Source organism: Oncorhynchus kisutch, linkage group LG2 (assembly GCF_002021735.2).
Source record: "Oncorhynchus kisutch isolate 150728-3 linkage group LG2, Okis_V2, whole genome shotgun sequence".
Lineage (NCBI taxonomy): Eukaryota > Metazoa > Chordata > Actinopteri > Salmoniformes > Salmonidae > Oncorhynchus > Oncorhynchus kisutch.
The window spans coordinates 698,310-719,624 of NC_034175.2; the positions used below are offsets into that span (position 1 = coordinate 698,310).

At 44.7% G+C, this 21,315-nt stretch overlaps 1 long non-coding RNA gene across 1 annotated transcript; it reads left to right on the forward strand.

The window, feature by feature from the left end:
- Positions 1 to 356: 356 nt before the first annotated feature.
- On the forward strand, positions 357 to 1,598 carry LOC116376401 (uncharacterized). Its single transcript, XR_004211791.1, has 2 exons — positions 357 to 635; positions 801 to 1,598. It is a non-coding gene; the product is annotated as an uncharacterized LOC116376401 (long non-coding RNA).
- Positions 1,599 to 21,315: the final 19,717 nt, after the last annotated feature.

Below are 21,315 nucleotides of genomic sequence, written 5' to 3' on the forward strand. Positions count from 1 at the left end.
CACAATGTGTTTTTTTATTGTTTTATTTCACCTTTATTTAACCAGGTAGGCTAGTTGAGAACACCTTTATTTAACCAGGTAGGCAAGTTGAGAACAAGTTCTCATTTACAATTGCGACCTGGCCAAGATAAAGCAAAGCAGTTCGACAGATAAAACGACACAGAGTTACACATGGAGTAAAAACAAACATACAGTCAATAATGCAGTATAAACAAGTCTATATACAATGTGAGCAAATGAGGTGAGAAGGGAGGTAAAGGCAAAAAAAAACTAATCAAAAAACTTATCATCCTCACCCACTTACTTTCCTCAACGTCCTTCTTTGAATCTCTTTGGTAATTGTCTCAGCATGTCTGTAACGTTGAATAGCTAACCCCTATGGCAGTGTCTTTTACATTGACCTCTGCCCTTATTTTACCTCTCTCTCAGTTGGCCACGTGTCACCACTGCAGCATATCTTCCAGACATGGCCTTGTCTACAGGGAGTCCATGGCAGCTCTATCCAGGAACGTCATGGCTCCCAGTTACACCAGGAGGCATAGTTCACAGGCTAGAACCCTGCCACTGCGAGCTAGGGGAAGACTCATCACCCAAAGGCCTGTCGGAGAGGCCAAGAATCGGCCTAGAGCTCCAAGGTAAACATCTTACTCTATTACCTAGTAATATACAGATGTTTGGAGTTAATGGCACATATTTTGAATTGTTGAATGTAATAGAACTCATTTACAGTGTATCTTTAATATCACCATTTTTTGTCCGCCATTAAAATGGCATCAAACCTTTAAACTCTCTCTTCACAGGCCCAATCCTCCAGAGTTCATTGCCATATCTTCCTCCAAGCTGGCCGGTGTGAAACATTTTGTATTTGTCCACCTAAGGAAGCTTTTTTCATTGGGGGACACCCAGAGGCGCAGAAAGAGTGGCCTGAAACTTTTCTCCTGAAGTTTTGCAAATATAATTTGATGGTAAACATCAATGGGCTTGATGATCCACAAGGTGGCGCTCCAGTAATTCAGTAGGAAGAATCAGTGATAGAGGAGTCAGCAGGAAGATGCTCACTTGTCAAGGCTAAGACATGCAGGTACTCAGACCTCCCACACCTGAGAGATTGAAGAATGGTGACTGCAGGCCTATACCTTTGGCAGGAGTCTCTATGGCGACCAGTAGCCATGTGGGTGAGATGGTTCTGGGTGGAATGCAAGGCAATATTTTTGCAACACTTTTGAGCTTTCTACATATTTATTGTTCTGAGGTATGATGTAAAAAAAATCAGACATACTATTTCATTTAGTCACATGGTACAACACTTGTATCAGTATCAACTTTTAATGTGATTAGGTTTTTGAAATATAATTGAAAGTCTGTAGAGTCATATGATATTGTTGCCTCCAGCTCAGGCCAAGAAGGAGCCATTGCATATCCTGTTTAACAGTAAATTGTATTGGATCAAGTGTGAGCTTAATGACTGTATTATTATTGTTGTCAAATGTTTAATGCAATGTTATAAACATGTACAGCAGTATAATATACTTGCTTGTTTAGAAATAATATACAGAAACTAATCTAATAAAGGCTTAAATGCTATTTGGGTAAAAATACGTTTTTAAATGTTTCACGTTTTGTTTCAAATTATTACTGAATCTATTCAGACAGGAGGGGGAGCCATAGGATAGACGCTAAAACATTGATTTGGCTCAACCAAAATCATAAAATAAAATAAAATTATATTTGTCACACACACCGAATACAACAGTGAAATGCTTACTTATAAGCCCTTAACCAAAAATGCAGTTCTAACAAAAATAAGTCTTAAGTAAGTATTTACTAAATAGTTTTAAAAAAATCAATTGAAAGATATCAAATAATTAAAGAGCAACAATAAAATAACAGTAACAAGGCTATATACAGGGGGTACTGGTACAGAGTCAATGTGCGGGGCCACAGGTTAGTCGAGGTAATTGAGGTAATATGTACATGTAGGTAGAGGTAAAGTGATAATAAATAGAGAGTAGCAGCAGTGTAAAAATAGGGGGGTCAATGCAAATAGGAGGGTCAATGCAAATAGGAGGGTCAATGCAAATAGTCCAGGTAGCCATTTGATTAGCTGTTCAGGAGTCTTATGGCTTGGGGGTCGAAGCTGGTTTAAATCTTTAAAAAGATTTGGGGGTAGAAGCTGGTTTAAATCTTTAAAATGATTCCTCAATCTATACACAATGCCCTATAATGACAAAGTGAAAACAGTTTTTTTGAAATGTTTGCAAATGTATTAAAAATATGAAGGATACCTTATTTACATATGTATTTAGACCCTTTGCTATGTGACTCAAAATTGAGCTCGGGTGCATCCTGTTTCCATTGATCATCCTTGAGATGTTTCTACAACTTCATTGGAGTCCACCTGTGGTAAATTCAATTGGTTGGACATGATTTGGAATGGCGCACACACACGTCTATATAAGGTCCCACAGATGACAGCGCATGTCAGAGCATAAACTAAGCAATGAGGTTGACGGAATTGTCCGTAGACCTCCGAGTCAGGATTGTATCGAGGCATAGATCTGAGGAAGGGTACCAAAACATTTCTGCAGCATTGAAGGTCCCCAAGAACACAGTGGCCTCCATCATTCTTAAATGGAAGAAGTTTGGAATCACCAAGACTCTTCCTAGAGCTGGCCGTTCGGCCAAACTGAGCAATCTGGGGAGAAGGGCCTTGGTCGGGGAGGTGACCACGAACCCGATGGTCACTCTGAAGGAGCTCTAGAGTTCCTCTGTGAGGATAAGAGAACCTTCCAGAAGGACAACCATCTCTGCAGCACTCCACCAATCAGGACTTTATGGTAGAGTGGCCAGACGGAAGCCAATTAGGCCAGACGGAAGCCAATTAGGTAGTATGTACATGAATGTATAGTTAAAGTGACTGCATATAAGATAAACAGAGAGTAGTGTAACAGTACTCTTCTTGCGTTGTGTACAATCAGTAAAAGGCACATAAAAGCCTGCCTAGAATTTGCCAAAAGTCACTTAAAGGACTCTGACCATGCGAAACAAGATTCTCTGGTCTGATGAAATCAAGATGTGACGCTTGGCATTCAGGCCAAAGAGTTCAATCTGGAGGAAACCAGGCACCCTTCATCACCTGCGGTGAAGCGTAGTGGCAGCATCATGCTGTGGGGCTGTTTTTCAAATCAAACAGACACCTACTAGTCAGGCTTATTGAGGTAGTATGTACATGTAGGTATTGTTAAAGTTACTATGCATATATGATGAACAGAGTAGCAGAAGTGTAAAAAGAGGGGTTGGCGGGTGGTGGGACACAATGCAGATAGCCCGGTTAGCCAATGTGCGGGAGCACTGGTTGGTTGGGCCAATTAGGTAGTATGTACATGAATGTATAGTTAAAGTGACTGCATATAATATAAACAGAGAGTAGCAGCAGCGTAAAAGAGGGGCTGTGGGAGGCACACAATGCAAATAGTCCGGGTAACGGCAGGGACTTCAGGGACTGGGAAACTAGTTAGGATCGAGTGAAACAGAGAGCTCCTTGATGATGACCTCGGACTGGGGTGAAGGTTCACCTTCCAACAGGACAATGACCCCAAGCACACAGCCAAGACAACACAGGAGTGGCTTCGGGACAAGTCTCTGAATGTCCTTGAGTGGCCCAGCCAGAGCCCGGACTTGAACCCTGGACAGACCTGAAAATAGCTGTGCAGCGACACTCCCCATCCAACCTGATAGAGCTTGAGAGGATCTGTAGAGAACAATGGGAGAAACTCCCCAAATACAGGTGTGCCAAGCTTGTAGTGTCATACCCAAGAAGACTAAGCTGTAATCGCTGCCATAGGTGCTTCTACAAAGTACTGAGTAAAAGGTCTGAATACTTATGTAAATATTTCAGTTTTTGTTTAGTTTAAAAATATATATATACACATTTGCAAAAAATTCTAAACCTGTTTTTTGCTTTGTCATTATGGGGTTTTGTGTGTAGATGGATGGAACAAAAATAAATGTAATCCATTTTAGAATTAGGCTGTAACATAACAAAATTGGGAAAAGGGAAGTGGTCTGAACGTTAGCCTCTGTGGTATTTAGTCATCTAGCTAACATTACTTCTGCTCGTCGTCTGGGTTTGGCCGGGGTAGACCGTCATTGTAAATAAGAATTTGTTCTTAACAGACTTGCCTAGTTAAATCAAATAAATGCCTTGCACACTCTTGCCTACATCTGCCAGGTGTAATCATTAGTTACAAACAAGAGTTTCTATTGGACAAATTCAGTAATGTTTATTCCCGTTCAGTTTGCTTCTGTTTTAAGAAATTATTTTCAACAGAATCGACATGAGCACCTTCAAACAGTTCACTTTCATAGTAGCCACATAGAATAGTCGCCACATAGAAACAGCATTATCACTTTTCTCATTGTACAATTCCTTCTCGCATCTACACGTTCTCCTCCTCTCACCTTTTTCCTTCGCTTGTGGACGGACTGGTCACACAACAGCTGTCTGTGACCAGACGAAAACCTTTCCAAGCCAAACCTTCATACCATAACCGACAACCGCTACACACAGCCTACATCGTTATCACCATATTAGCTAACGTCATAGTCAACATGACTACTAGAACTAACGTGTTAGTAAACCCACTACAATCATGCAGTGCAATTTAGCAGTTAAACTGGCAGGCCCCGGTGGCATTAAATTAATAAAACCAAAAGCTTACCTTGGAAGAGTTCCATTGTTGGATAGCCAGCTAGCTAACATAGCTCCCGTCTTTGTTTGTTTGAGCTGGCTGTTTGAGTAGGCTAAACTAGCTAGCTGCATTTGCTAGCTAACAAAATGAAAATACAACAAAATATAGCTAGCTTACACTCTCTTGCTTCTCCTTCATTTTTCAAGAATTAATTTGTTCAAATCTGTCAAACTACTGTCTTAATCTCTACTTGAGTCAACTGCTCACCTCCATTTTATGCACTGCTATGCTAGCTAGCTGTAGGCTATGCTTTCTAAATTCTTTCTCTGATCCTTAGATTGGGTGAACAACTTGTCAGTTCATGCTGCTAGCGCTCTGATGGGTTGGAGGACATCTTCCGGAAGTTGTCATAATTACTGTGCAAGAACCATGAGCCTCCTAGGTGTTGTATTGAAGCTAGCTGTCCTCTGGCTACACCATGGTACTACCCCAGAGTGCTGTTCAGGCTACTGTAGCCCTTCATTCACGTCATTTTTTTCATAGAAAAAAGTGCATTAAATAGGGAATTGCATTCCATTTAAGCACACTTCAGGTCGGAATCGGGCCCTAACGGAATGACTGCAATTGAATTGGCTACAATGGATTTTCATAGTAGTCACAAACCAACTGTGGGTCACCTGCCAACTGTCCTCCCTTCCACTGGCATACTGTTATGTTAAGCTCATAACTTTTTTTTCTCTGTCACGCGGTGGTCAAAGCACAAGTGTGAAAAACAGTCTGGACAACCTAACTCCGTTCTTGTTAATGCCACCTCTCATTAATGCCACCTCTACCAGCTCTTATTGACACCTCCCCCCCCATTCAATGTAACCAGCCGTCTCACCCACTGCGGACCGATGTCAATGGACGTTGAAAAGTCTTTTTTTTTTAAATTTGGTCAGTCTGAATCAATCATAGATATCTGTTTTACATGTTTATACAGTAGTGTACAATTTACTGTACTGAACTACATGGTGTACAAAACATTATGAACACCTGCTCTTTCCATGAGACTGACCAGGTGAAAGCTATGATCCCTTATTGATGTCACTTATTAAATCCACGTCAATCAGTGTAGAAGAAGGGGAGGTGACGGGTTTAAATAATTTTGTTAAGCCTTGAGACAATTGAGACGTGTCTTGTGTATGTGTGCCATTGAGAGGGTGAATGGCCAAGACAAAATATTGAAGTGCCTTTGAATGGGGTGTGGTAGTAGGTGTCAGGCGCACCGGTTTGTGTCAAGAACTGCAAGGTTGCTGGGTATTTCACGCTCAACAGTTTCATGTTTTTATTAACAATGGTCCACCACCCAAAGGACATCCAGCCAATTTGACACAACTGTGGGAAGCTTTGGAGTCAACAGGGGCCAGCATCCCTGTGGAACGCTTTGGACACCTCGTAGAGTCCATTCCCCAACGAACTGTTCTGAGGGCAAAAAGGGTGTGCAACTCAATATTATGAAGGTGTTCTTAATGTTTTGTATATTAAGGTGTGTATAAATCAAATCAAATCAAATTTTATTTGTCACATACACATGGTTAGCAGATGTTAATGCGAGTGTAGCGAAATGCTTGTGCTTCTAGTTCCGACAATGCAGTGATAACCAACGAGTAATCTAACAATTCCAAAACTACTACCTTATACACACAAGTGTAAAGGGATAAAGAATATGTACATAAAGATATGTGAATGAGTGATGGTACAGAACGGCATAGGCAAGATGCAGTAGATGGTATCGAGTACAGTATATACATATGAGATGAGTATGTAAACAAAGTGGCATAGTTTAATGTGGCTAGTGATACATGTATTACATAAAGATCCAGTAGATGATATAGAGTACAGTATATACGTAGACATATAAGATGAATAATGTAGGGTATGTAAACATTATATTAAGTAGCATTGTTTAAAGTGGCTAGTGATATATTTGACATCAATTCCCATTATTAAAGTGGCTGGAATTGAGTCAGTGTGTTGGCAGCAGCCACTCAATGTTAGTGGTGGCTGTTTAACAGTCTGATGGCCTTGAGATAGAAGCTGTTTTTCAGTCTCTCGGTCCCAGCTTTGATGCACCTGTACTGACCTCGCCCTCTGGATGATAGCGGGGTGAACAGGCAGTGGCTCGGGTGGTTGTTGTCCTTGATGATCTTTATGGCCTTCCTGTGACATCGGGTGGTGTAGGTGTCCTGGAGGGCAGGTAGTTTGCCCCCAGTGATGCGTTGTGCGGATCTCACTACCCTCTGGAGAGCCTTACGGTTGTGGGCGGAGCAGTTGCCGTACCAGGCGGTGATACAGCCCGACAGGATGCTCTCGATTGTGCATCTGTAGAAGTTTGTGAGTGCTTTTGGTGACAAGCCAAATTTCTTCAGCCTCCTGAGGTTGAAGAGGCGCTGCTGCGCCTTCTTCACGATGCTGTCTGTGTGGGTGGACCAATTCAGTTTGTCTGTGATGTGTACGCCGAGGAACTTAAAACTTACTAACCTCTCCACTGCTGTTCCATCGATGTGGATAGGGGGTGTTCCCTCTGCTGTTTCCTGAAGTCCACAATCATCTCCTTAGTTTTGTTGACGTTGAGTGTGAAGTTATTTTCACCACACTCCGAGGGCCCTCACCTCCTCCCTGTAGGCCGTCTCGTCGTTGTTGGTAATCAAGCCTACCACTGTTGTGTCGTCCGCAAACTTGATGATTGAGTTGGAGGCGTGCGTGGCCACGCAGGTCGTGGGTGAACAGGGAGTGCAGGAGAGGGCTCAGAACGCACCCTTGTGGGGCCCCAGTGTTGAGGATCAGCGGGGTGGAGATGTTGTTACCTACCCTCACCACCTGGGGGCGGCCCGTCAGGAAGTCCAGTACCCAGTTGCACAGGGCGGGGTCGAGACCCAGGGTCTCGAGCTTGATGACGAGTTTGGAGGGTACTATGGTGTTAAATGCTGAGCTGTAGTCGATGAACAGCATTCTCACATAGGTATTCCTCTTGTCCAGATGGGTTAGGGCAGTGTGCAGTGTGGTTGGGATTGCATCGTCTGTGGACCTATTTGGGCGGTAAGCAAATTGGAGTGGGTCTAGGGTGTCAGGTAGGGTGGAGGTGATATGGTCCTTGACTAGTCTCTCAAAGCACTTCATGATGACGGAAGTGAGTGCTACAGGGCGGTAGTCGTTTAGCTCAGTTATCTTAGCTTTCTTGGGAACAGGAACTATGGTGGCCCTCTTGAAGCATGTGGGAACAGCAGACTGGGATAGGGATCGATTGAATATGTCCGTAAACACACCAGCCAGCTGGTCTGTGCATGCTCTGAGGGCACGGCTGGGGATGCCGTCTGGGCCAGCAGCCTTGTGAGGGTTAACACATTTTCACCTGGGCTGCAGTGAAGGAGAGTCCGCATGTTTTGGTTGTGGGCTGTGTCAGTGGCACTGTATTGTCCTCAAAGTGGGCAAAAAAGTTATTTAGTCTGCCTGGGAGCAAGGCATCCTGGTCCGTGACTGGGCTGGTTTTCTTTTTGTAATCGGTGATTGACTGTAGACCCTGCCACATACCGTTGAATTGCGATTCTACTTTGTCTCTATATTGACGCTTAGCTTGTTTGATTGCCTTGCGGAGGGAATAGCTACACTGTTTGTATTCGGTCATGTTTCCAGTCACCTTGCCCTGATTAAAAGCAATGGTTCGCGCTTTCGGTTTCACGCGAATGCTGCCATCAATCCACGGTTTCTGGTTTTGGAATGTTTTAATCGTTGCTATGGGAACGACATCTTCAACGCAGGTTCTAATGAACTCGCTCACCGAATCAGCGTATTCCTCAATGTTGTTCTCTGACGCAATACGAAACATATCCCAGTCCACGTGATGGAAGCAGTATTGGAGCGTGGAATCAGATTGGTCTGACCAGCGTTGAACAGACCTCAGCGCGGGAGCTTCTTGTTTTAGTTTCTGTTTGTAGTGTTATATAAATAATAATATAAAGCATTACTAGCAGACCAAAGCTCTGGTTAAACCGGATGCCCTCAGATAACTCTGGGCCCAGTGTCCTCAGTCAAGTTTAGAGCCTACGTGCAATAACATGATTATCCGAAGGACACACAGCTGCCATCACGCAAATATACTCCCCTGTAACTACAAAGAACAGCCTGAAACACTAACGAGCTTAGAGTGCCAAGCTATCTCACTGACATTGAACCCTACGTGCACTCCTGCATAAACAGGAAACACCTGAGCCTAAAGCAGACATTACCAGTCCCTAAATCCACGCTTTCCTTGACACACATACATTTCATGAGCACTGTACACTCACACTCTACCCCCCCCCCCCCCTACTGGTCGGGTGCCAAGAGCAAAGGACTTTGCTGTGCACTAATGGGGCTCCTGCTCTGGCTAGAGCAGGGCCCGCCTCCAACTCTTCAGGACCAGTCAGAAGATCAACACGACGAGACTCCACCTACATTATTCTGTGTATACATTCTGTTGTAAACTCTGGCGAGGGAGCCTAATTTTTCTGACTCCTCACAGAGTCATATTGCTTAGGTCCGTGCACGATGTAGGACAAGATATCTTTGACCAATAAACTGCCGTTTTGATACACCTGGTTCCACTCTGTCCAGCGTTGTTGTTTTGCATTTCCTCTCCAGTATGTAAACACCAACAGTAGGCAGGGAGCAACAAAATGGAGTCGTGGTCAGCTTTTCCGAAAGGGGAGCGGGAGAGGGCCTCATATGCGTTGCGGAAGTTAGAATAGCAATGATCCAAGGTTTTGCTAGCCCTGGTTGCGCAATCGATATGCTGATACAATTTAGGGAGTCTTGTTTTCAGATTAGCCTTGTTAAAATCCCCAGTGACAATGAATGCAGCCTCAGGATATGTGGATTCCAGTTTGCAAAGAGTCTGCTTGGGGGGGAATATATACGGCTGTGATTATAATCGAAAAGAATTCCCTTGGTAGATAATGCGGTCGACATTTGATTGTGAGGAATTCTAAATCAGGTGAACAGAAGGACTTGAGTTCCTGTATGTTGTTGTGACCACACCACGTCTCGTTAACCATAAAGCATACGCCCCCGTCCCTCTTCTTACCAGAAAGATGTTTGTTTCTGTCAGCGCGATGCGTGGAGAAACCAGCTGGCTGCACCGACACCGATAGCGTCTCTCCAGTGAGCCATGTTTCCGTGAAGCAAAGAACGTATACTGTACTGAACTATGCTGTGCTGTAGTGTGATGGCCAAACTTAGCCGTCTATGATTGGTACAGATTTGTGCCGGACCAACCAAATTTGGTCTTGTTTGGGGGCAGAGTTTATTAGAATAATAGCCAGTGTGTACAGTAATACCTAAACATGCTAAGGAGGATACTACATGTTTCTACCTTTTGGGTACCTATTAAGGATACATCACCATGAAGAGAATGGCAATTTATAATTCTACATTTCTGTATAGTATAGATCAGGGACTTGTGATGTCATTCTGTTGCCGGGTGTTATTCCACTTCACTTACTGTAGTTGAAACTCAATATATCATCATAGCTGACAGCCCATTCTTTCTGCAGACATTTTTGAATATTAATTCTGAGGGGATATTTAATGTGAGTTTCTGGAAAACGTGATAAAAATAAAGATTTTACTGTCATTCTGTTACTGAACATTTGCCCTTTTTTTTCTCTCAATGTGTTTTTGTCAAATTGTCTGGAGATTAGGGATGTAATGGTACAGGTATTCTTATCAAACCGTTCGGTCCGCGCTGTGAACCTGAATTAATACATTATTCTTTTGTTTATTGAGTAAATCTGAGCTCAAATCGTTTCAGGCTCTTCCATTAAAACAACTAGAGCCTATATGCATGTTGTAATCAAAATTCTAATCTTAATTGGCGCATTTCAAACTGTCCTTTTGTGAAGCGCAGCTGGGGACTAGTTCTGTATGATGTTGAGTGGTGGGGTCAATTTAAACCTGAATCCTCCAGTTTGGGAACATTTTGGCTGTAAATGTTAAAGGTAAAATAATAAAAAATTAACAGTATCTCACCACGCTCAACAAGAATAGCCTAGCTGCCAACACTTCATGTGTTGACAAATGTATGCCTACATCACCCCAGTACACTGGAGCAAGACGGAAAAGGAAATGAACCACAATACAACATTGCTTCCCTTCTGCATTCAAGCAGCCCTTGGCAGCTGACTGACCAGGCTAAATAAATTAGAAGAGCACTTTTAGGCTATGTTATGTTATGCTTCACAGAGTCGTGGCTGAACGACGACACTATCAACATACAGCTGGCTGGTTAAAAGCTGCAGGATAGAACAGCGGTGTCTGGTAAGACCAGGGGCGACAGACTATTTTTGTAAATAACAGCTGGTGCACGATATCTAAGGAAGTCTCAAGCTATTGCTCGCCTGAGATAGAGTATCTCATAATAAGCTATAGACCATACTATCTACCTAGAGACTTTTCATCTGTGTTTTTCGTAGCTGACATACCACCACAGTCAGAGGCTTTGAATGAGCTGTATTCCTCCATAAGCAAACAAGAGAGCGCTCACCCAGACGTGGCGCTCCTAGTAGTCGGGGACTTTAATGCAGGGAAATTTAAATACGTTTTACCAAATTTCTATGAGCATATTAAATGTGCAACCAGAGGGAAAACAACTCGGGACCACCTTTACTACAGACACAGAGACACAGACAAAGCTCGCTCTCCGTTTGGCAAATCTGACCATTATTCTATCATCCTGATTGCTGCTTACAAGCAAAAATTAAAGCCGGAAGCACCAGTGACTAGATCAATAAAAAAGTGGTCAGATGAAGCAGATGCTAAGCTACAGAACTGTTTTGCTAGCACAGACTGGAATATGTTCTGGGATTCCTCCGATGGCATTGAGTACCACATCAGTCATTGGCTTCATCAATAAGTGCATCGACGATGTTCTCCCAACAGTGACAGTACGTACATACCAGAAGCCATGGGTTACAGGGAACATCCGCACTGAGCTAAAGGCTAGAGCTGCCGCTTTCAAGGAGCGGGACACTAATCCGGAAACTTAAAAGAAATCCCGCTATGCCCTTCGACAAACCATCAAACAGGCAAAGTGTCAATACAGGACTAAGATCGACTCGTACTTCACCGGCTCTGACGCTCGTCGGATGTGGCAGAGCTTGCAAACCATTAGACTACAAAGGGAGGCACAGCCGAGCGCTGCCCGGTGATACAAGCCTACCAGACGATAAATGTGAGTAAGACCTTTCAACAGGTCAACGTTCACAAGGCCGCAGGGCCAGACGGATTTTTTTATTTTATTTATTTTTATTTCACCTTTATTTAACCAGGTAGGCTAGTTGAGAACAAGTTCTCATTTACAACTGCGACCTGGCCAAGATAAAGCATAGCAGTGTGAGCATACAACAAAGAGTTACACATGGAGTAAACAATTAACAAGTCAATAACACAGTAGAAAACAAAGGGGGGGTCTATATACAATGTGTGCAAAAGGCATGAGGAGGTAGGCAAATAATTACAATTTTGCAGATTAACACTGGAGTGATAAATGATCAGATGGTCATGTACAGGTAGAGATATTGGTGTGCAGAAGAGCAGAAAAGTAAATAAATAAAAACAGTATGGGGATGAGGTAGGTGAAAAGGGTGGGCTATTTACCAATAGACTATGTACAGCTGCAGCGATCGGTTAGCTGCTCAGATAGCTGATGTTTGAAGTTGGTGAGGGAGATAAAAGTCTCCAACTTCAGCGATTTTTGCAATTCGTTCCAGTCACAGGCAGCAGAGTACTGGAACGAAAGGCGGCCAAATGAGGTGTTGGCTTTAGGGATGATCAGTGAGATACACCTGCTGGAGCGCGTGCTACGGATGGGTGTTGCCACCCAGGATGTGTACTGCACATATGCGCTGATCAACTGGCAAATGTCTTCACTGTCATTTTCAACCTCTCCCTGTCCGAGTCTGTAATACCAACATGTTTTAAACAGACCACCATAGTGCCTGTGCCCAAGAACGCTAAGGTAACCTGCCTAAATGACTACCGACCCATAGCACTCACATCTGTAGCCATGAAGTGCTTTGAAAGGCTGGTCATGGCTCACGTCAACACCATCATCCCAGAAACCCTAAGCCCTCTCCAATTTGCATACCGTCCCTACAGAACCACAATCTCAATTGCACTCAACATTGCCATTTCCCACCTGGACAAAAGGAACACCTATGTGAGAATGCTATTCATTGACTGCAGCTCAGCGTTCAACACCATAGTGCCCTCAAAGCTCATCACTAAACTAAGGACTCTGGGACTAAACACCACCCTCTGCAACTCGATCCTGGACTTCCTGACGGGCCGCCCCCAGGTGGTAAGGGTAGGAAACAACACATCCGCCATGCTGATCCTTAACACAGAGGCCCCTCACTGGTGCGTGCTCAGTCCGCTCCTGTACTCCTTGTTCACCCATGACTGCACGACTCCAACACCATCATTAAGTCTGCCGATGACACATCAGTGGTAGGCCTGATCAACGATGAGACGGTCTATAGGGAGGAGATCAGAGACCTGGCCGTGTTGTGCCAGGACAACAACCTCTCCCTCAACGTGATCAAGACAAAGGAGATGATTGTGGACAACAGGAAAAACAGGACCGAGCACACCCCCATTCTCAACGACGGTGCTGCAGTAGAGCAGGTTGAGAGATTCAAGTTCCTTGGTGTCCACGTCACCAACAAACTAACATGGTCCAAGCACACCAAGACAGTCGTGAAGAGGGCACGACAAAACCTATTCCCCCTCAGGAGACTGAAAAGATTTCGCATGGGTCCTCAGATCCTCAAAAGGTTCTACAGCTGCACCATCAAGAGCACTGGTTGCAATCACTGCCTGGTATGGCAACCTCAGACCACAACGCACTACAGAGGGTAGTGCAAACGGCCCAGTACATCACTGAGGCCAAGCTTTCTGCCATCCAGGACCTATACACCAGGCAGTGTCAGAGAAAGGTCCTAAAAATGGTCAAACCCCATAATGACAAAGCAAAAACAGATATTTAGATGTTTTAGTTTATTTTTTATAATTTATCAACCACATTTACATAAGTATTCATACCCTTTACTCAGTACTTTGGAGCACCTTTGGCAGTGATTACAGCCTCGTCTTCTTGGGTATGACACTACAAGTTGGCACACCTGTATTTTGGGAGTTTCTCCCATTCTTCTGGATGGGGAGCATTCCTGCACAGCTATTTTCAGGTCTCTCCAGAGATGTTCAAGTTCAGGCTCTGGCTGGGCCACTCAAGGACATTCAGAGACCTGTTCCGAAGCCACTCCTGCGTTGTCCTGCTGTGTGCTTAGGGTCATTGTCCTGTTGAAAGGTGAACTTTCGCCCCAGTCCGAGGTCCTGAGCGCTGTGGAGCAGATTTTCATCAAGGATCTCTCTGTACTTTGCTCCGTTCATCTTTCTCAAATCATCAAATTTTATTGGTCACCTACATATGGTTAGCAGATGTTAATGCGAATGTAGCGAAATGCTTGTGCTTCTCGTTCCGACAATGCAGTAATCTCTAACAAGTACCGAGCGGCATGGGCAAGGTGCAGTAGTTGGTATAAAATATGGTATATACATGTGATATGAGTAATGTAAACATTATTTAAAGTGACTCTGAGTTCATGATTGCTGTTTAGCAGTCTGATGACTTTGCTATAGAATCTCGATCCTGACTAGTTTCTGTCTCTGCTGCTGAAAAACATCCCCACAGCATGATGCTGCCACCATCTTTCACCGTAGGGATAGTACCAGGTTTCCTCCAGACGTGACACTTGGCATTCAGGCCACAGAGTTCAATCTTGGTTTCATCAGACCAGAGAATCTTGTTTCTCATGGTGAGACCTTTAGGTGCCTTTTGGCAAACTCAAAGCGGGCCGTCGTGCCTTTTACTGAGGAGTGGCTTCCGTTGGGTCCAATCTTGAAGCAGATGAAGCTCTACTATTATACTATTGCCTGTGTGGTCTTAGTGAGATGGCTGGATTAAGTAATCCTATTGATTTTGACTGCTGTGTTAAAAGGTGTAACCTAATAGGAAGTGGAAGACCAAGAACAGGAAGTTAACTTCACACAGCTCCAACTGTCACCCAATGTGACCTGTATTACTCTCTTCCATTGTGTATCTCTGGTGCTGTGCTGCGTCGTCAATAGGAGTGACGACGTAGGCCCACTTTTTAAAGTACCTCATTAATGCCTTCCTACCCACTAGTGTCTCGGTTGTTGTACAGTTCTTTCAATGCTTAAAGATGCACTATTAAGAAATCACTCCACCATTTCCTGGTTGCTAAAATTCTAATAGCTTGCCTAATTTCAGTTTGTGACAAAACAAGCAAGTATAGTGTAGAGAATCATTGTAGCATCTAAACTGCTGTGAAATATATATTTTCCATAACCAAAAGTATTGTTTGCAGCTGGTGTGCAAAACCGAAAGCAAAAGACGCATCTCAACCATCTGGTAAACAATACCCTGCACTGTCATTTCATCAACCTCATGTGCATTCTGTGTTCCATTTGTATTGTAAGTATATCAAACAGTATGTACTATTCGGTTTTATGCTATTTTTTTCTTTGTTTAGTAGACTGACATATTCATGCACATGTTATTGCACTGTCATCATCACAGTGTACCGTCCTTACATGATGAGGCAATGCATTTGTTCCCATTTTCATGGCAGAGTAAGTAGCACTTAACGAGTTTGAAAGCAGCTAACTAGATATCAATTTGTAGCCAGTACTGTAACCACAGTTATTATTTACCTAGCTGTGCTATTTACATGAATACATACCGTTGTTATACATACACATGTTTAGCAATGTTATTGCGGGTGTAACAGTACTCGTCTGGCGTTGTGTACAATCAGTCATCGACACGGAACTCCAACATGTAGCACCAGTCATGTAGCTTTATTCTGATAAGAACGACACAAAATTGCACGTCATTGCAATGCACGTCTCACCATCCAACTCTGCACTCACGCACGCTGGTTTGGTGCTTGTTCACGCTGGTTTGGTGCTTGTCCACGCTGGTTTGGTGCTTGTTCACTGGGTCGATTCTAACTGGAACATCCCCCCTCGTAAGCAAGCTACGCAAACCAGCCAATAAGATGCCATGTTGAGTAGGTGAAGGCAAGACAAACTCAAACCAAAAACCCATTGGCTTAACAATAAAGTGGCAAGGGGAATCACCAATATAACCCTGTTACACTCCCCCCTACTGAATTCCACTTGCCAAGAAAAATAACAAAATACAAAACGGCACTGTGCAAACATACCAGATACAGAGACACTCAACATATGTACAGAATAATCCAGATAATTTTTTTTATATATATACTACCTAATAGAGAGAACTAAAAGGTAAAGCTGTGTATATCAAGGATGCAGACCCTGCTTTAAATCAGTCACTAAATATTCCAGTCATTAGACTATTCTCCTTGAGAATTAGAGTGAAAAGCGATTGATCAATCCCCTTAGCCCTCATAGGTAAACATGCCTGTCACATGTTATGTACACTCGGTGACTTTAAAACATCCAAGTAATAAAATAAACCACCATAAGAGACTTTATCATATGTCACATTACCATCCTGCAACCTCTAATCACGGTCACAGTGATGTAAAAGCAAAACAAATAAAAGATGTCAATACCATTGTCCCTCTATTCACATATTTAACCTTCAAGAGCTAACTTTCTGCTGATTCATAATCTCAATCAGTCTTGACACTGGTTTAACTAGCCTTCCTGCCCTTGACCTAATATGACCCCGACTACCTTCAACTGCATAAGGGGTAACAGTGTTGTGTACTGTTGCAATAGTGTGTCCGTCAACACAGTCAGTACGTAACTGATCAGGTAAGGAATGGTCCGCATTTGGTAGGTCAGTACGGATATCGTCAGATCGGTCAGATTCTTGAAGACTCTCTGATCGAGGCAGACCTTCCAACTGCAGTATATCATCCACGGAATCCAAAGGTGGAATATCCTGAGCATCCAAGGATCGCACATCACCCTCCAGGCTTGTGTCACCTGTTCCTTCAGAAGACAACTCTGACACCCACACTCTGGTTCTGTACTCAGCACCATCATTTACTGCAGTGTCCATGGCAGCTGAGACCACAAGGCTGTCATTCATGTCCTCAGAATCTGTTAATCCAGAAATGTCTGTTCCCTCCTCAACCGCAGCATGGGGAAGAGGAAGAAAGTTGACTGGCATTATCAGGTTGCGATGTACCGTCTTCTCCCGTCCAGTGGAGCTGTTCTGAATCTTAAAAGTGTGACTGTCAGCATTCAATCCAGTGACAAGGTAGACAGTATCCTCCCAACGGTCAGCGAGCTTCCGCTTTCCCCGCTCCCCCTTGTTAGCCAGCAATACTCGATCCCCAATCTCCACTGGTGCTCCTCTGACTCTTCTGTCATAAAGGTCAGCATGCCTCTTCAACTGCTTCGCTGCAGATGCCTGTGCTGCATTCATGGCTTCTTTCAGATCTCTCCTCAAAGACTGAACAAACTGGTCATAGTCGACAACTTCTGGGTTCTCTATGACAGAGCCAAAGACTATGTCAACAGGCAGTCTTGGCGTCCTCCCAAACATTAGCAGGAACGGGGCAAAGCCTGTGGTCTCGTGGATTGTACAATTGTATGCAAACGTAAGGGACTTCAGCGCCTGAGGCCATCTGTGCTTTGCTCTCATTGGCAGGGCCCGGATCATGTTTCCCAAAGTCCTATTCATCCTTTCACAGGACCCGTTCCCCATCGGATGGTACGGCGTGGTGTGAGACTTCTGAACGCCTGCAACACTCAACAGTTCGGCTATTAAAGAGCTCTCAAAGTTGGCTCCCCGGTCTGAGTGTATACGGTGAGGCATCCCGTAGACACAGAAATAGTTGTTCCACAACTGATGAGCTACTGACTTAGCAGACTGGTTCGGACACAAGAAGGCATGAGCCAATTTGGTAAAGTGGTCAGTAACAACGAGCACATCCAAGGATTTGTTTGAAGAATCTTCTGCAGACCAGAAGTCTATGCACACTAGTTCAAGAGGCTCAGTTGTTATTATGCTCTCAAGAGGAGCTCTTGCTTCCGGATCAGGAGTCTTGCTCACCACGCATCTCCTGCAGCACTTCACATAAGCTTTTACCTCCCTCTCCAGGCCATACCAGAAGAACCTCTGTCTTGTCAGGTAGACTGTTCTCTGTTGGCCCTGGTGGCCAGCTTCATCATGGACACCCTTCAACACCATTTCTTTCATGGAGGCTGGAACCACATACAGATACATTTTCCTCTTTGTAACCACATTCTTCGAAACACGATACAGTACACCCATCTTCATAGTCAACTTGTCCCAACTTCTGAGAAGACACAAAACCTCAACACTTTCATGGGCACGCTCTCTCCGGGATGGTCTTCTCCCCCTCTCCACAAAGAAGATGACTTTGCTGATCACGTTGTCATCACGCTGCTTACTCATCAGTAGGTCGTGTGGCAGAACATCGACATCGGTCTGCTCTGATGGCATAACAGCCTGTGGGAGCTGTGGCAACAGCAGTGCATGTGAGCCCACATCACCCACACAGCACCTGTGTGAATGAAGAACAGCTGCAACTTCATGTCTTGATAAAGCACCAGATGGGGGGTCAACAGTAGCCTGACAGCTAATGACCACTTCGTTGGAGTCAGAGGCTTTGTCAAAGGGGTGGCTGGACCAGCGAAACACATCTTGCACTCTGTCTGTGCGCACAGCGTCGGCTTCAGCTAGTAAGGTCTCGTACGGGACTCTTGTCAGGCGATGGAGTGCGCTGGGTCGTACGAAGGGCTCTCTGCTCAAAGCATCTGCAACAACATTCATTTTTCCAGGGATGTACTTAATGTCAAACTCGTACGGTGCCAGCTTGGCGACCCATCTCTGTTCAGAAGCATCAAGCTTTGCTTTGGTCAGAATGTATGTCAAGGGATTATTATCCGTCCATACCGTGAACTGCTGCCCTCGTAGCCAGTGGTGGAACTTGTCACAGATAGCCCATTTCATGGCAAAGAACTCGAGCCTGTGCGCAGGATACCTCGACTGTGCATAGCTGAGAGACTTGCTCGCGAAGGCTATAGGTCTCGCTGTAGCTCCCGGTTCCTGCACCTGAGATAGCACAGCACCTAAGCCATTGCTGGATGCATCCACCGAGAGTAGAAAGGGTTTTTCGAAGTTGGGGTGGGCCAACAAAACCTGGTCCAGTAAGGCTTGCTTTAGCTGGAATAAGGCCTGTCTGCATTCTGTTGTCCAGTCGGCAGCCGTCAACTTCCTGACAGGTGAGCTTCGCTTCTTTTTCCAGCGTGGAGCCTTGTGTCCAGTAGTCAATCCAAAGAGAGGCTTTGCAATGGTCGAACAACCTTCAATGAACTGTTGATAATACACCACCATCCCAAGGAATGACCTCAATTTCTTCTGAGATGGAATGTCAGTGCCATCTTTCATCAGATCAGCTTCTGTTACTCCTGTAATGGCCCTCACCTTCTCAGGGTCTGTAGCTACACCATCCGCACTAATGATATGCCCCAGAAACTTCACAGACGTCTGCAGAAAGTTACACTTTTTTGGCGCCAACTTCAGGTTGTGAGCCTTGAGACGCTCAAAAACCATTCCCAGGCGCTGTATAGCCAGATCTTCAGTGGGCGCATAGACCAAGACATCGTCAAGGTAACACAGCAGGCTAAGAAAGTTCTGATCCCCAAAGATGTTTAGCATCATCCTCATAAAGGTTGCCGGACTATTACATAACCCCTGTGGCATTCGATTGTATTCGTACAATCCAAATGGCGACGTAAAAGCTGTGAATCTCCGGTCATCCTCATGCACTTCCACATTGTAGTAGCCAGAGGTAAGGTCCATTGTCGAGAAAAAGGCATTTCCACCTAACGCAGCCAGCGCGTCAGCCTGGTGAGGGAGTGGGTGGGCGTCTTTGATGGTGCGAGCATTGAGCAAACGAAAATCAGTACAGAGTCTCAGGTCTCCAGACTTCTTCCATACAAGGACAAGGGGAGAGGCGAACTCACTACTAGACTTCCTTATGATATCACGTTCTTCCATCTCATTCAATGCTTGTTTGAGCTTCTCATAATTATTTGGTGAAAGGCGTCGGTAGGGCATCCGGAAGGGTTTCTCATCACTCAGTTGAATGCGGTGAAGACATCCGGAAGCTTTTCCACAGTCCAACTTGTGCCTGGAAAAAATTGACTGGTACTCAGCTATGAGCTGGATGAGTTTCTTCTTACCAGCAGGAGACGCTTGACAGGAGGAGACATCAATATCAGTCAACCCTAAGTCACGTAAGACCTCAGGATCGCTTGAACTGTCAGGTCCGTCAGTATCGTGAAGTTGGCTGGAACCGTCAGTCAGTGTCAAGTCATCTTGGCAGTCAGTGAGTACATCCGCCGTTCTCTGCACTTGCTGCTGGAAAGCTGCTGATGAATCATCATTCACACACGAACAGTCAAAATCCTCTAGAGCCATGCAAGGAAAGACATCGGCTAGAGTGGCGTTTCGTCTCAATGTCACTGTCTTCTGAGAAGGGTTTATCACTCTAACAGGGAGCCACCCATCTCCCCGCAATAGAGCTACTATCCTCCCTACCAGTATTGACCTTGGTGTTGACCTTGAACTGCTGGGCTCAATGACAACAGCACTGCCAGCTGATAGATTCTGAGTGTTTCGTAGTCTGCCCCAGACTAAGTGCTCCTGCATAGGCTCTAGAGTCACAGCCCCTTTTAGTCTCACAGTTCCAACTTTGTCAGGTACTTCACTGTCTCTCCATCTCTCCACATTAGCCATCATGTTGATTAGCTTGCTCTCCTCACCCCCGTCACCCACAGGAGTATAAACACTCTTCCAGAGATCTCCATCCGTCTTCAGGTGGCGAATCAAGTGCTTTAGGAGATTGCTGCCCAAGATGAGGTCATCACTCTGGCCTTCAACCACCAGTGTAGGCACAGCAACTCTACATCCGTACACCTCCATCTCCAGCTCACATACTCCCAAAGGCCTCGTCTTCAACCCACCACAACCAACCAAGACTACCTCTGTAGGACTCAATGATGGACTTTTCAACACTCCTGCATGCAACAGTTCAGGTAAGACCCTAGAGCTCAAGGTACAAGCCATGGACCCACTGTCAAGCATAGCTCTCACTTCCACTTCTCCTCCTATTAACACCTTGGCATAGAATAAATCATCATACGGGGAAAGTCTCTGTGTGTTCTGCATTATGATACTCTTCTCAGTCTCCATTTCGTCACAAACACTTTTATATACAGACTCCAAATCAACAGCTCGCACTGATGGGGACTCTACAAAAGGCCCAACACTCTCCCCTTCTACATGCAAGGCCTACTAGTTTTCCCGGGAGCTGAGCAGTGATTACTGTAGGGACTCCACCAGCTGTGCTCAGAGCTGCGGCCTTGGGGCACTGAGAGCGTGCGTGGCCAGCTACATGACAAAGAACGCAGAGGTGATTGGCCCTGCAGTGAAAGTAAGTATCATGTCCAGCCTCCCCGCACACGTTACATGGCCCATTAGACTTCACTT